This window comes from Salvelinus fontinalis, chromosome 5 (assembly GCF_029448725.1).
Source record: "Salvelinus fontinalis isolate EN_2023a chromosome 5, ASM2944872v1, whole genome shotgun sequence".
Taxonomy (NCBI): Eukaryota; Metazoa; Chordata; class Actinopteri; order Salmoniformes; family Salmonidae; genus Salvelinus; species Salvelinus fontinalis.
The window spans coordinates 39,336,646-39,349,587 of record NC_074669.1 but is presented as its reverse complement, the minus strand read 5'-3'; positions in this window follow the sequence as shown (position 1 = coordinate 39,349,587).

The following is a 12,942-nucleotide window of genomic DNA, read 5'->3' as shown; positions in this document are numbered from 1 at the left end:
GAATCTACAGTAATAACACCTGCTATAGGAATCTACAGTAATAACACCTGCTATAGGAATCTACAGTAATAACACCTGCTATAGGAATCTACAGTAATAACACCTGCCAAAGGAATCTACAGTAATAACACCTGCTATAGGAATCTACAGTAATAACACCTGCTATAGGAATCTACAGTAATAACACCTGCTATAGGACTCTACAGTAATAACACCTGCTATCGGAATCTACAGTAATAACACCTGCTATAGGAATCTACAGTAATAACACCTGCTATAGGAATCTACAGTAATAACACCTGCTATAGGAATCTACAGTAATAACACCTGCTATAGGAATCTACAGTAATAACACCTGCTATAGGAATCTACAGTAATAACACCTGCTATAGGAATCTACAGTAATAACACCTGCTATAGGACTCTACAGTAATAACACCTGCTATAGGACTCTACAGTAATAACACCTGCTATAGGAATCTACAGTAATAACACCTGCTATAGGAATCTACAGTAATAACACCTGCTATAGGAATCTACAGTAATAACACCTGCTATAGGAATCTACAGTAATAACACCTGCTATAGGAATCTACAGTAATAACACCTGCTATAGGAATCTACGGTAATAACACCTACTATAGGAATCTACAGTAATACTCACACTCTCAGAATAGTGTTTTTCTTCTACAGTAATAACACCTGCTCAGACAGACAGACGGCTATTTTTCCTGACATTTCCTCCCTCACTGTTCTCTTCTTTGTTCGGAGCAGTGTGAGGAGGAGTGTGAGGAGGAGTGTGAGGAGGAGTGTGAGGAGGAGGAGTGTGAGAAGGAGTGTGAGGAGGAGTGTGAGAAGGAGCAGTGTGAGGAGCAGTGTGAGGAGGAGCAGTGTGAGGAGGAGCAGTGTGAGGAGGAGCAGTGTGAGGAGGAGGAGGAGTGTGAGGAGGAGGAGTGTGAGGAGGAGCAGTGTGAGGAGGAGCAGTGTGAGGAGGAGTAGGAGTGTGAGAAGGAGTGTGAGGAGGAGTTGGGAGAATTTTTGTGGAGCAGTGTGAGGAGGAGGAGTGTGAGGAGGAGGAGTGTGAGGAGGAGTTGGGAGAATTTTTGTGGAGCAGTGTGAGGAGGAGGAGCAGTGTGAGGAGGAGCAGTGTGAGGAGGGGCAGTGTGAGGAGCAGTGTGAGGAGCAGTGTGAGGAGCAGCAGTGTGAGGAGGAGGAGCAGTGTGAGGAGGAGTGTGAGGAGGAGTTGGGAGAATTTTTGTGGAGCAGTGTAACTATTTTGAGTTGCAGACGGAGCTTTGTGGACGGAGTTTTGCTGCGTTGTTGAGGGCAAAATCTAAATGTCAGTTTTGCGTTCCAGCTGCGGTGGAGCGCTACCCAGCCCCGACCGAGCGGAGCGGAGCAGGTGCCTACTAAAAACAATAGCGCAACCAGCAATCACCCTCATGCCCAGACCGTCAGCCCAGCTCAGAACAGCGCAGCACTGCCAAGCCCAATACAGATCACAACAGCCTACCCCAACCCAGCTAGCACAGGGCCAGCCCAAGCTAAACTAAACCCAGCCAAGCCTAGCACAATCTAGCCCCAGCCTAACACAGCCCTGCCTCAGCATAGCCCAGTCCAGCCCTGCCCAGCTCTGCCTATAGCACATCATAGACCCAGCCTAACCAGCCTAGTCCCAGCCTAGCCATCCTAGCCCCAGCCTAACTAGCCTAGTCCCAGCCTAACCAGCCTAGGCCCAGCCTATCCAGCCTAGTCCCAGCCTAACCAGCCTAGTCCCAGCCTAGTCCCAGTTTAGCCATCCTAGTCCCAGCCTAACCAGCCTAGTCCCAGCCTAGTCCCAGTCTAACCAGCCTAGTCCCAGCCTAGTCCCAGCCTAGCACAGCCTAGTCCCAGCCTAGCCCCAGCCAGCACAGCTTCAGCCTAGCATGGCCTAACCCAGCCTAACCCAGCCTAGCATGGCCTAACTCAGCCTAACACAGCCTAGCATGGCCTAACCCAGCCTAGCATGGCCTAACCCAGCCTAGCATGGCCTAACCCAGTCTAACACAGCCTAGCATGGCCTAACCCAGCCTAACACAGCCTAGCATGGCCTAACCCAGCCTAACCCAGCCTAGCATGGCCTAACCCAGCCTAACACAGCCTAGCATGGCCTAACCCAGCCTAACACAGCCTAGCATGGCCTAACCCAGCCTAACACAGCCTAGCATGGCCTAACCCAGCCTAACACGGCCTAGCATGGCCTAACCCAGCCTAACACAGCCTAGCATGGCCTAACCCAGCCTAACACGGCCTTGCATGGCCTAACCCAGCCTAACCCAGCCTAGCATGGCCTAACCCAGCCTAACACAGCCTAGCATTGCCTAACCTAGCCTAACACAGCCTAGCATGGCCTAACCCAGCCTAACACAGCCTAGCATGGCCTAACCCAGCCTAACACAGCCTAGCATGGCTTAACCCAGCCTAACCCAGCCTAGCATGGCCTAACCCAGCCTAACACAGCCTAGCATGGCCTAACCCAGCCTAACCCAGCCTAGCATGGCCTTACCCAGCCTAACCCAGCCAAATCCAGCCTAGCATGGCCTAACCCAGTCTAACACAGCCTAGCATGGCCTAACCCAGCCAAATCCAGCCTAGCATGGCCTAACCCAGTCTAACACAGCCTAGCATGGCCTAACCCAGCCTAACACAGCCTAGCATGGCCTAACCCAGCCTAACCCAGCCAAATCCAGCCAGCCATGGCTGCCCATGTGGACACGTTCTCTCTGCTACGTGGGAACCTTCCAGAACATTCAACACACAGCAGCTAGTTGTTTGTTGTTCTCTCTGTCATACCATGACCATGGTGTTTGTTTATGTTTGGGAGTCATTTCGTTGACATGATACAATCTTTGTTTTGTCTGAATGTTTTTGATGTGTTTACAAAGTATTTATCACTCTGGAATTATTCATTTTAGGGCACAAAATTATAAAAAACGTGTTATTTTGTGAAAATTTCCCTGAGCCTCTTTTTGCCATTAAAATGCTCAGTCTGATCGTGTTGATACAAATATAAATATATTTACATAAACAGCCCTGATTGGCCGATAGGACCGTATAGACTCTGGAGCCTACCCCGCCTACCCCTTCAAAGTAGAGGGATACATATGCAAATATATATGACTGGTCATTGGTCAGAAAAATCCGATCAGATTATGATGTCATGATGTGGGCCAAAAACTCCCTTCCACCTGAACAGGCTGAAATTCCAGGCATTTTTTTTTTCTTATCAAAAAGCTTTCTGGAAATGTCTTTTCTTTTTTACTAGAAAAATCAAGTTTTAGACCGGACTGACCCTTTAAGAACAGTCCAGATGAAACGATGAGAGATATTATATAGGTTACATTTATTTAAAAATTAAATAATGCATTTTTTTCTTTCTTGGCCTTTACATTTCTCATTAAATCTGTATGATGCGGTCATTTTTATTTGTCCTTATTTGTTCTTTTGAACTCGGCTGTGCTACTGATTAAGACGCTGACGTAATTGTCATTTACGGTAAAAGTGTAAAGTGGCAGTAATGGGAGGTTGAGTATCCACTCCCACTGAAACCGTCTGACAGACTAGGCCTTTATTAAAGGACCACAGCTGCTCCCACGTATCTACACCGCTGCGTTTAATCTCAGTGGAGGGGCCACGTTCTGGCTGGACCGTTCAGGCACGCCCAGAAAAGTACAAAACAATTATGTCTTCAAAGTGGTATGTTCTGAAAACTATAGCCATGTCCAATAACATCCTCCAGCTAGGATTCAGGTTGTTTCTGAAGAGCTGGCTTTGGGAGCTTGTAGGATATTAAACACACACACTTTACTTTCTCAATTACTTTCAGTTCATTTAGTTAATTGAATAATCTTATAATCTATAATCTGCCTGCCTGTCTCCTCTTCAGAATGCTGCCTGCCCGTCTCCTCTTCAGAATGCTGCCTGCCCGTCTCCTCTTCAGAATGCTGCCTGTCTCCTCTTCAGAATGCTGCCTGCCCATCTCCTCTTCAGAATGCTGCCTGCCCGTCTCTACTTCAGAATGCTGCCTGCCCGTCTCCTCTTCAGAATGCTGCCTGCCCGTCTCCTCTTCAGAATGCTGCCTGCCCGTCTCCTCTTCAGAATGCTGCCTGCCCGTCTCCTCTTCAGAATGCTGCCTGGCCGTCTCCTCTTCAGAATGCTGCCTGCCCGTCTCCTCTTCAGAATGCTGCCTGCCCGTCTCCTCTTCAGAATGCTGCCTGCCCGTCTCCTCTTCAGAATGCTGCCTGCCCGTCTCCTCTTCAGAATGCTGCCTGCCCGTCTCCTCTTCAGAATGCTGCCTGGCCGTCTCCTCTTCAGAATGCTGCCTGCCCGTCTCTACTTCAGAATGCTGCCTGCCTGTCTCCTTTTCAGAATGCTGCCTGCCCGTCTCCTCTTCAGAATGCTGCCTGGCCGTCTCCTCTTCAGAATGCTGCCTGGCCGTCTCCTCTTCAGAATGCTGCCTGGCCGTCTCCACTTCAGAATGCTGCCTGCCCGTCTCCTCTTCAGAATGCTGCCTGCCCGTCTCCTCTTCAGAATGCTGCCTGCCCGTCTCTACTTCAGAATGCTGCCTGTCTCCTCTTCAGAATGCTGCCTACCCGTCTCCTCTTCAGAATGCTGCCTGTCTCCTCTTCAGAATGCTGCCTGTCTCCTCTTCAGAATGCTGCCCGTCTCCTCTTCAGAATGCTGCCCGTCTCCTCTTCAGAATGCTGCCTGCCCGTCTCTACTTCAGAATGCTGCCTGCCCGTCTCCTCTTCAGAATGCTGCCTGCCCGTCTCCTCTTCAGAATGCTGCCTGCCCGTCTCCTCTTCAGAATGCTGCCTGGCCGTCTCCTCTTCAGAATGCTGCCTGCCCGTCTCCACTTCAGAATGCTGCCTGGCCGTCTCCACTTCAGAATGCTGCCTGCCCGTCTCCTCTTCAGAATGCTGCCTGCCCGTCTCCTCTTCAGAATGCTGCCTGCCCGTCTCCACTTCAGAATGCTGCCTGGCCGTCTCCACTTCAGAATGCAGCCTGCCCGTCTCCTCTTCAGAATGCTGCCCGTCTCCTCTTCAGAATGCTGCCTGCCCGTCTCCTCTTCAGAATGCTGCCTGCCCGTCTCTACTTCAGAATGCTGCCTGCCCGTCTCCTCTTCAGAATGCTGCCTGCCCGTCTCCTCTTCAGAATGCTGCCTGCCCGTCTCCTCTTCAGAATGCTGCCTGCCCGTCTCCTCTTCAGAATGCTGCCCGTCTCCTCTTCAGAATGCTGCCTGCCCGTCTCCTCTTCAGAATGCTGCCTGCCCGTCTCCACTTCAGAATGCTGCCTGGCCGTCTCCACTTCAGAATGCTGCCTGCCCGTCTCCTCCTCAGAATGCTGCCCGTCTCCTCTTCAGAATGCTGCCTGCCCGTCTCCTCTTCAGAATGCTGCCTGCCCGTCTCCTCTTCAGAATGCTGCCTGTCTCCACTTCAGAATGCTGCCTGGCCGTCTCCACTTCAGAATGCTGCCTGCCCGTCTCTACTTCAGAATGCTGCCTGCCCGTCTCCTCTTCAGAATGCTGCCTGCCCGTCTCCTCTTCAGAATGCTGCCTGGCCGTCTCCTCTTCAGAATGCTGCCTGGCCGTCTCCTCTTCAGAATGCTGCCTGGCCGTCTCCTCTTCAGAATGCTGCCTGGCCGTCTCCTCTTCAGAATGCTGCCTACCCGTCTCTACTTCAGAATGCTGCCTGGCCGTTTCCACAAAGAGAAACTCCAAGCATTCTCCCTTCCTCCTCCTCTTTCCCTCCCTCCCAGATGGCAGGCAGACTAGCTGTTTCTCAAATGGCACACTATTCCCTACCTAGAGCACTACATTTGACCAGAGCTCAGTGGGGTTCCTGGTCAACAGTAGCTCACTATAAAGGGAACAGAATGCAATTTGGAACGGAACACTATCCTACTAGCTACATCAAAGTCCTCTATCATTTACTACTGGACTATATCCAGTCCACAGAGAGAGAGAATGGGGAGATTACAAATAATTGCACGGGCTGCATCTCAATCCACCACATCCTCCTTTTTCGGCCGTCCGCATCTGCAGTGGAAGGTGGCTGGGCCACAGCAGTGTTTGTCAGACCAGGAGACATCCCATCTGCAGTGGAAGGTGGCTGGGCCACAGCAGTGTTTGTCAGACCAGGAGACATCCCATCTGCAGTGGAAGGTGGCTGGGCCACAGCAGTGTTTGTCAGAGCAGGAGACATCCCATCTGCAGTGGAAGGTGGCTGGGCCACAGCAGTGTTTGTCAGACCAGGAGACATCCCATCTGCAGTGGAAGGTGGCTGGGCCACAGCAGTGTTTGTCAGACCAGGAGACATCCCATCTGCAGTGGAAGGTGGCTGGGCCACAGCAGTGTTTGTCAGAGCAGGAGACATCCCATCTGCAGTGGAAGGTGGCTGGGCCACAGCGGTGTTTGTCAGACCAGGAGACATCCCGAAAAATCGTTCTTCTTATAAAAACGTCTGTAGTGTCTGAACGGTTTGCCGTGGAAAGGGGAGAGTCTCACAAACATACCGGTGTTGTCCGTTTTGCTCTATGACCCTCACAAGCGTCACTGGACTCGTCTGAAGTCCGTAACGCTGATGTGACAACTTCTGTCTGTAGCGTCCAAATCGTTTGAGCTACAAACTAAATTTGACCCCACTATGGAAAGAGAAGACTCTTACGAACACGATGTATGGGGGTAGTTTTGTGCTAATAAAAGTAAGGGGTAAAATATGTGTAAAAATATATATATATATTTCCTGATTTTTTTTATATATGTAGAATATGTCGACACCCCTTTAAATAAGTGGATTCGGCTATTTCAGCCACACCCATCGCTGACAGGTGTATAAAATCCAGCACACAGCCATACAATCTCCATAGACAAACATTGGCAGTAGAATGGCCTTACTGAAGAACTCAGTGACTTTCAACGCGGCACCGTCATAGGATGCCACCTTTCCATCAAGTCAGTTCATCACATTTCTGCCCTGCTAGAGCTGCACCGGTCAACTGTAAGTGCTGTTATTGTGAAGTGGAAACGTTTAGGAGCAACAACGGCTCAGCCGTGAAGTGGTAGGCCACACAAGCTCACAGAACGGGACCGCCGTGTGCTGAAGTGCGTAGAGCGTAAAAATCGTCTGTCATCAGTTGCAACACTTACTATCGAGTTCCAAACTGTCTCTGGAAACAACGTCAGCACAAGAACTGTTTGTCGGGAGCTTCATGAAATGGGTTTCCATGGCCGAGCAGCCGCGCACAAGCCTAAGATCACCATGACATATACGAAGCGTCGGCTGGAGCTTGGCATTGCGCATGGTGGAGTGGTGTAAAGCTCGCCGCCATTGGACTCTGGAGCAGTGGAAACACATTCTCTGGAGTGATGAATCACGCTTCACCATCTGGCAGTCCGAAGGACAAATCTGGGTTTGGCGGATGCCAAGAGAGCCTGTCCCAAATGTATAGTGGCAACTGTAAAGTTTGGTGGTGGAGGGGCTGTTTTTCATGGTTCAGGCTAGGCCCCTTAGTTCCAGTGAAGGGAAATCTTAATGCTACAGCATACAACTACATTATAGACGATTCTGCGCTTCCAACTTTGTGGCAGCAGTTTGGGGAAGGCCCTTTCCAGTTTTAGCATGACAAAGCCCCCGTGCACAAATCGAGGTCCATACAGAAATGGTTTATTGAGAGCAGTATGGAAGTACATGACTGGCCTGCCCAGAGCCCTGACCTCAACCCCATCGAACACCTTAGGGATGAACTAGAACACCGAATGTTCAGGCCTAATCGCCCGACATCAGTGCCTGACCTCATTAATGCTCTTGTGGCTGAATGGTAGCAAGTCCCCGCAGCAATGTTCCAACATCTAGTGGAAAGCCTTCCCAGAAGAGTGGAGGCTGTTATAGCAGCAATGTTCCAACATCTAGTGGAAAGCCTTCCCAGAAGAGTGGAGGCTGTTGTAGCAGCAATGTTCCAACATCTAGTGGAAAGCCTTCCCAGAAGAGTGCAGGCTGTTATAGCAGCAATGTTCCAACATCTAGTGGAAAGCCTTCCCAGAAGAGTGGAGGCTGTTGTAGCAGCAATGTTCCAACATCTAGTGGAAAGCCTTCCTAGAAGAGTGGAGACTGTTATAGCAGCAATGTTCCAACATCTAGTGGAATTCCTTCCCAGAAGAGTGGAGGCTGTCACAGCAAAAAATCATCAGAAAATGATGTCATGGCTTTAGAAGCTTCTGATAGGCTAATTGACATCATTTGAGTCAATTGGAGGTGTACCTGTGAATGTATTTCAAGGCCTATCTTCAAACTCAATGCATCTTTGCTTGACATTATGGGAAAATAAAAAGAAATCAGCCAAGACCTCAGAAAAAGAATTGTAGACCTCCACAAGTCTTGTTCATCCTTGGGAGCAATTTCCAAACGCCTGAAGGTACCACGTTCATCTGTACAAACAATAGTACGCAAGTATAAACACAATGGGACCACGCAGCCGTCATACCGCTCAGGAAGTTCTGTCTCCTAGAGATGAACGTACTTTGGCGCGAAAGTGCAAATCAATCCCAGACCAACAGCAAAGGACCTTTGTGAAGATGCTGGAGGAAACAGGTACAAAAGTATCTATATCCACAGTAAAACGAGTCCTATATCGACAATACCTGAAAGGCCGCTCAGCAAGGAAGAAGCCACTGCTCCAAAACCACCATGAAAAAGCCAGACAACGGTTTGCAACTGCACTTGGGGACAAATATCGTACTTTTTGGAGAAATGTCCTCTGGTCTGATGAAACTAAAATAGAACTGTTTGGCCATAATGACCATCGTTATGTTTGGAGGGAAAAAGGGGAGGCTTGCAATCCGAAGAACACCATCCCAAACGTAAAACACGAGGGTGGCAGCATCATGTTGTGGGGGTGCTTTGCTGCAGGAGGGACTGGTGTACTTCACAAAATAGATGGCATCGTGAGGTAGGAAAATGATGTGGATATATTGAAGCAACATCACAAGACATCAGTCAGGAAGTTAAAGCTTGGTCGCAAATGGGTCTTCCAAATGGACAATGACCCCAAGCATACTTCCAAAGTTGTGGCAAAATGGCTTTAAGACAACAAAGTCAATATATTGGAGTGGCCATCACAAAGCCCTGACCTCAATCCTATAGAACATGTGTGGGCAAAACTGAAAAAGCGTGTGAGAGCAAGGAGGCCTACAAACCTGACTCAGTTACACCAGCTCTGTCAGGAGGAATGGGCCAAAATTCACCAAACTGGGAAGCTTGTGGGAAGCTTGTGGAAGGCTACCCAAAACATTTGACCCAAGTTAAACAATTTAAAGGCAATGATACCAAATACGAATTGGGTGTATGTAAACTTCTGACCCACTGGGAATGTGATGAAAGAAATACAAGCTAAGCCCCTGCTCTGGTGTGTAGCGGACGCTGCAGAATCCAGATCGAACTTTGATATACAGGAAGCTTAGCTCTATTGAACTGGCTTAAATAGAGGAAAGAGCCTTCATGCCAGCAACAAACCCAGAAGCTACACATGTATAGCTGACCAAATGATGGAAGACAAGCAATGTCATTTTGTATTGTATAAAGTGAGCGTGGAAGAGGTGAATTATTATTATTGTGTATCAACAATGACAAGCCGCCCGGGTCTGACAACTTGGACGGAAAATGACAGAGGATGATAGCGGACGATATTCCCACTCCTATTGGCCATCTCTTCAATCTAAGCCTATTAGAAAGTATTTGCCCGTAGGGAAGGACATTCAACATGCACGGCACTGACACAAATGACTGATCATTGGCTGAGAGAAATTGACAATAAAAACGATGGTGGGAGCTGTTAGATTTCAGTGCGGCTTTTGATATTATTGATCATAGTCTGCTGCTGGAAAAACTTACATGTTATGGTATGTGTTATGGCTTTACACCCCCTGCTATAATGTGGATAAAGAGTTACCTGTCTAACAGAATACAGAGGGTGTTCTTTAATGGAAGCCTCTCCAACATAATCCAGTTGGAATCAGGAATTCCCCAGGGCAGCTGTCTAGGCCCCTTGCTTTTTTCAATCATTACTAACGACATGCCACTGACTTTGAGTAAAGAGTATTAGTTTCAGAATGGGTGGCAAGGAATAAGTTATAAGTTATATTTCAAAAGCATTGTATTTGTAACATAGATGCAGGGAGTCAGGAAGCAAGTGCAATTAGTGAGTTTAATGATGAAGCATCTCAACATGGGAACATAAATAATATTGCCTGGTGGGTGATAACAACGGTGATATACACTGCTCAAAAAAATAAAGGGAACACTAAAATAATACATCCTAGATCTGAATGAATGAAATATTCTTATTAAATACTTTTTTGTTTACATAGTTGAATGTGCTGACAACAAAATCACACAAAAAATTATTAATGGAAATCAAATTTATCAACCCATGGAGGTCTGGATTTGGAGTCACACTCAAAATTAAAGTGGAAAACCACACTACAGGCTGATCCAACTTTGATGTAATGTCCTTAAAACAAGTCAAAATGAGTCTCAGTAGTGTGTGTGGCCTCCACGTGCCTGTATGACCTCCCTACAACGCCTGGGCATGCTCCTGAAGAGATGGCGGATGGTCTCCTGAGGGATCTCCTCTCAGACCTGGACTAAAGCATCCGCCAACTCCTGGACAGTCTGTGGTGCAACGTGGCGTTGGTGGATGGAGCGAGACATGATGTCCCAGATGTGCTCAATTGGATTCAGGTCTGGGGAACGGGCGGGCCAGTCCATAGCATCAATGCCTTCCTCTTGCAGGAACTGCTGACACACTCCAGCCACATGAGGTCTAGCATTGTCTTGCATTAGGAGGAACCCATCTGGTCTCACAAGGGGTCTGAGGATCTCATCTCGGTGGCAGTGTGTCACCTAATGGCAGTGTGTCACCTAATGGCAGCACACCTAATGGCAGTGTGCGGCCCCCCAAAGAAATGCCACCCCACACCATGACTGACCCACCGCCAAACCGGTCATGCTGGAGGATGTTGCAGGCAGCAGAACGTTCTCCACGGTGTCTCCAGACTCTGTCACGTCTGTCACATGTGCTCAGTGTGAACCTGCTTTCATCTGTGAAGAGCACAGGGCGCCAGTGGCGAATTTGCCAATCTTGGTGTTCTCTGGCAAATGCCAAACATCCTGCACGGTGTTGGGCTGTAAGCACAACCCCCACCTGTGGACGTCGGGCCCTCATACCACCCTCATGGAGTCTGTTTCTGACCGTTTGAGCAGACACATGCACATTTGTGGCCTGCTGGAGGTCATTTTGCAGGGCTCTGGCAGTGCTCCTCCTGCTCCTCCTTGTACAAAGGCGGAGGTAGCGGTCCTGCTGCTGGGTTGTTGCCCTCCTACGGCCTCCTCCACGTCTCCTGATGTACTGGCCTGTCTCCTGGTAGCGCCTCCATGCTCTGGACACTACGCTGACAGACACAGCAAACCTTTTGCCACAGCTCGCATTGATGTGCCATCCTGGATGAGCTGCACTACCTGAGCCACTTGTGTGGGTTGTAGACTCCGTCTCATGCTACCACTAGAGTGAAAGCACCGCCAGCATTCAAAAGTGACCAAAACATCAGCCAGGAAGCATAGGAAATGAGAAGTGGTCTGTGGTCACCACCTGCAGAACCACTACTTTTTTGGGGATGTCTTGCTAATTGCCTATAATTTCCACCTTTTGTCTATTTCATTTGCACAACAGCATGTGAAATGTATTGTTAATCAGTGTTGCTTCCTAAATGGACAGTTTGATTTCACAGAAGTGTGATTGACTTGGAGTTACATTGTGTTGTTTAAGTGTTCCCTTTATTTTTTTGAGCAGTGTATAAAGGGGAAGTTATCAGGGAGGTGATGAAGTCCAGGTGTGTCTAATGAGGTGGAGGTGTACCTAATGAGGTGCAGGTGTGCCTAATGAGGTCCAGGTGTGCCTAATGAGGTCCAGGTGTGCCTAATGAGGTGCAGGTGTGCCTAATGAGGTGCAGGTGTTCCTAATGAGGTCCAGGTGTGCCTAATGAGGTGCAGGTGTGCCTAATGAGGTGCAGGTGTGTCTAATGAGGTCCAGGTGTGCCTAATGAGGTGCAGGTGTGCCTAATGAGGTGCAGGTGTGCCTAATGAGGTGCAGGTGTGCCTAATGAGGTGTAGGTGTACCTAATGAGGTCCAGGTGTGCCTAATGACGTCCAGGTGTGCCCAATGAGGTCCCGATGTTCCTAATGAGGTGCAGGTGTGTCTAATGAGGTCCAGGTGTGCCTAATGAGGTGCAGGTGTGCCTAATGAGGTCCAGGTGTGCATAATGAGGTCCAGGTGTGCCTAATGAGGTGCAGGTGTGCCTAATGAGGTGCAGGTGTGCCTAATGAGGTGCAGGTGTGCCTAATGAGGTGCAGGTGTGCCTAATGAGGTCCAGGTGTACCTAATGAGGTCCATGTGTGCCTAATGAGGTCCAGGTGTGCCTAATGAGGTGCAGGTGTGCCTAATGAGGTCCAGGTGTGCGTAATGAAGGTTGCCAAGTGTGCCTAATGAGGTGCAGGTGTGTCTAATGAGGTGCAGGTGTGCCTAATGAGGTCCAGGTGTGCGTAATGAAGGTTGCCAAGTGTGCGTAAGGATGGGTTTTATATAACCTTGATTTATTATAACAACCATGTTGTAGCCAATAATTAATTTATACACTAGATGACTGACAGGGGGCAATGTGTTGATGCCACAGGGCCTCCATCTTGGTACTCCTCCTCAAATGTAAAAAATATGTTGGAAGCTATAGAAAGGAATTTATTAATGTCTACATGTTTTTTGTGAGGTAAACATTTAAAACAAATATGTATATAAAAACATTTTCTTTATCTTTTTTTTTTTTAAAGTTATAATGTTACTGTCCCCTCCAACTAT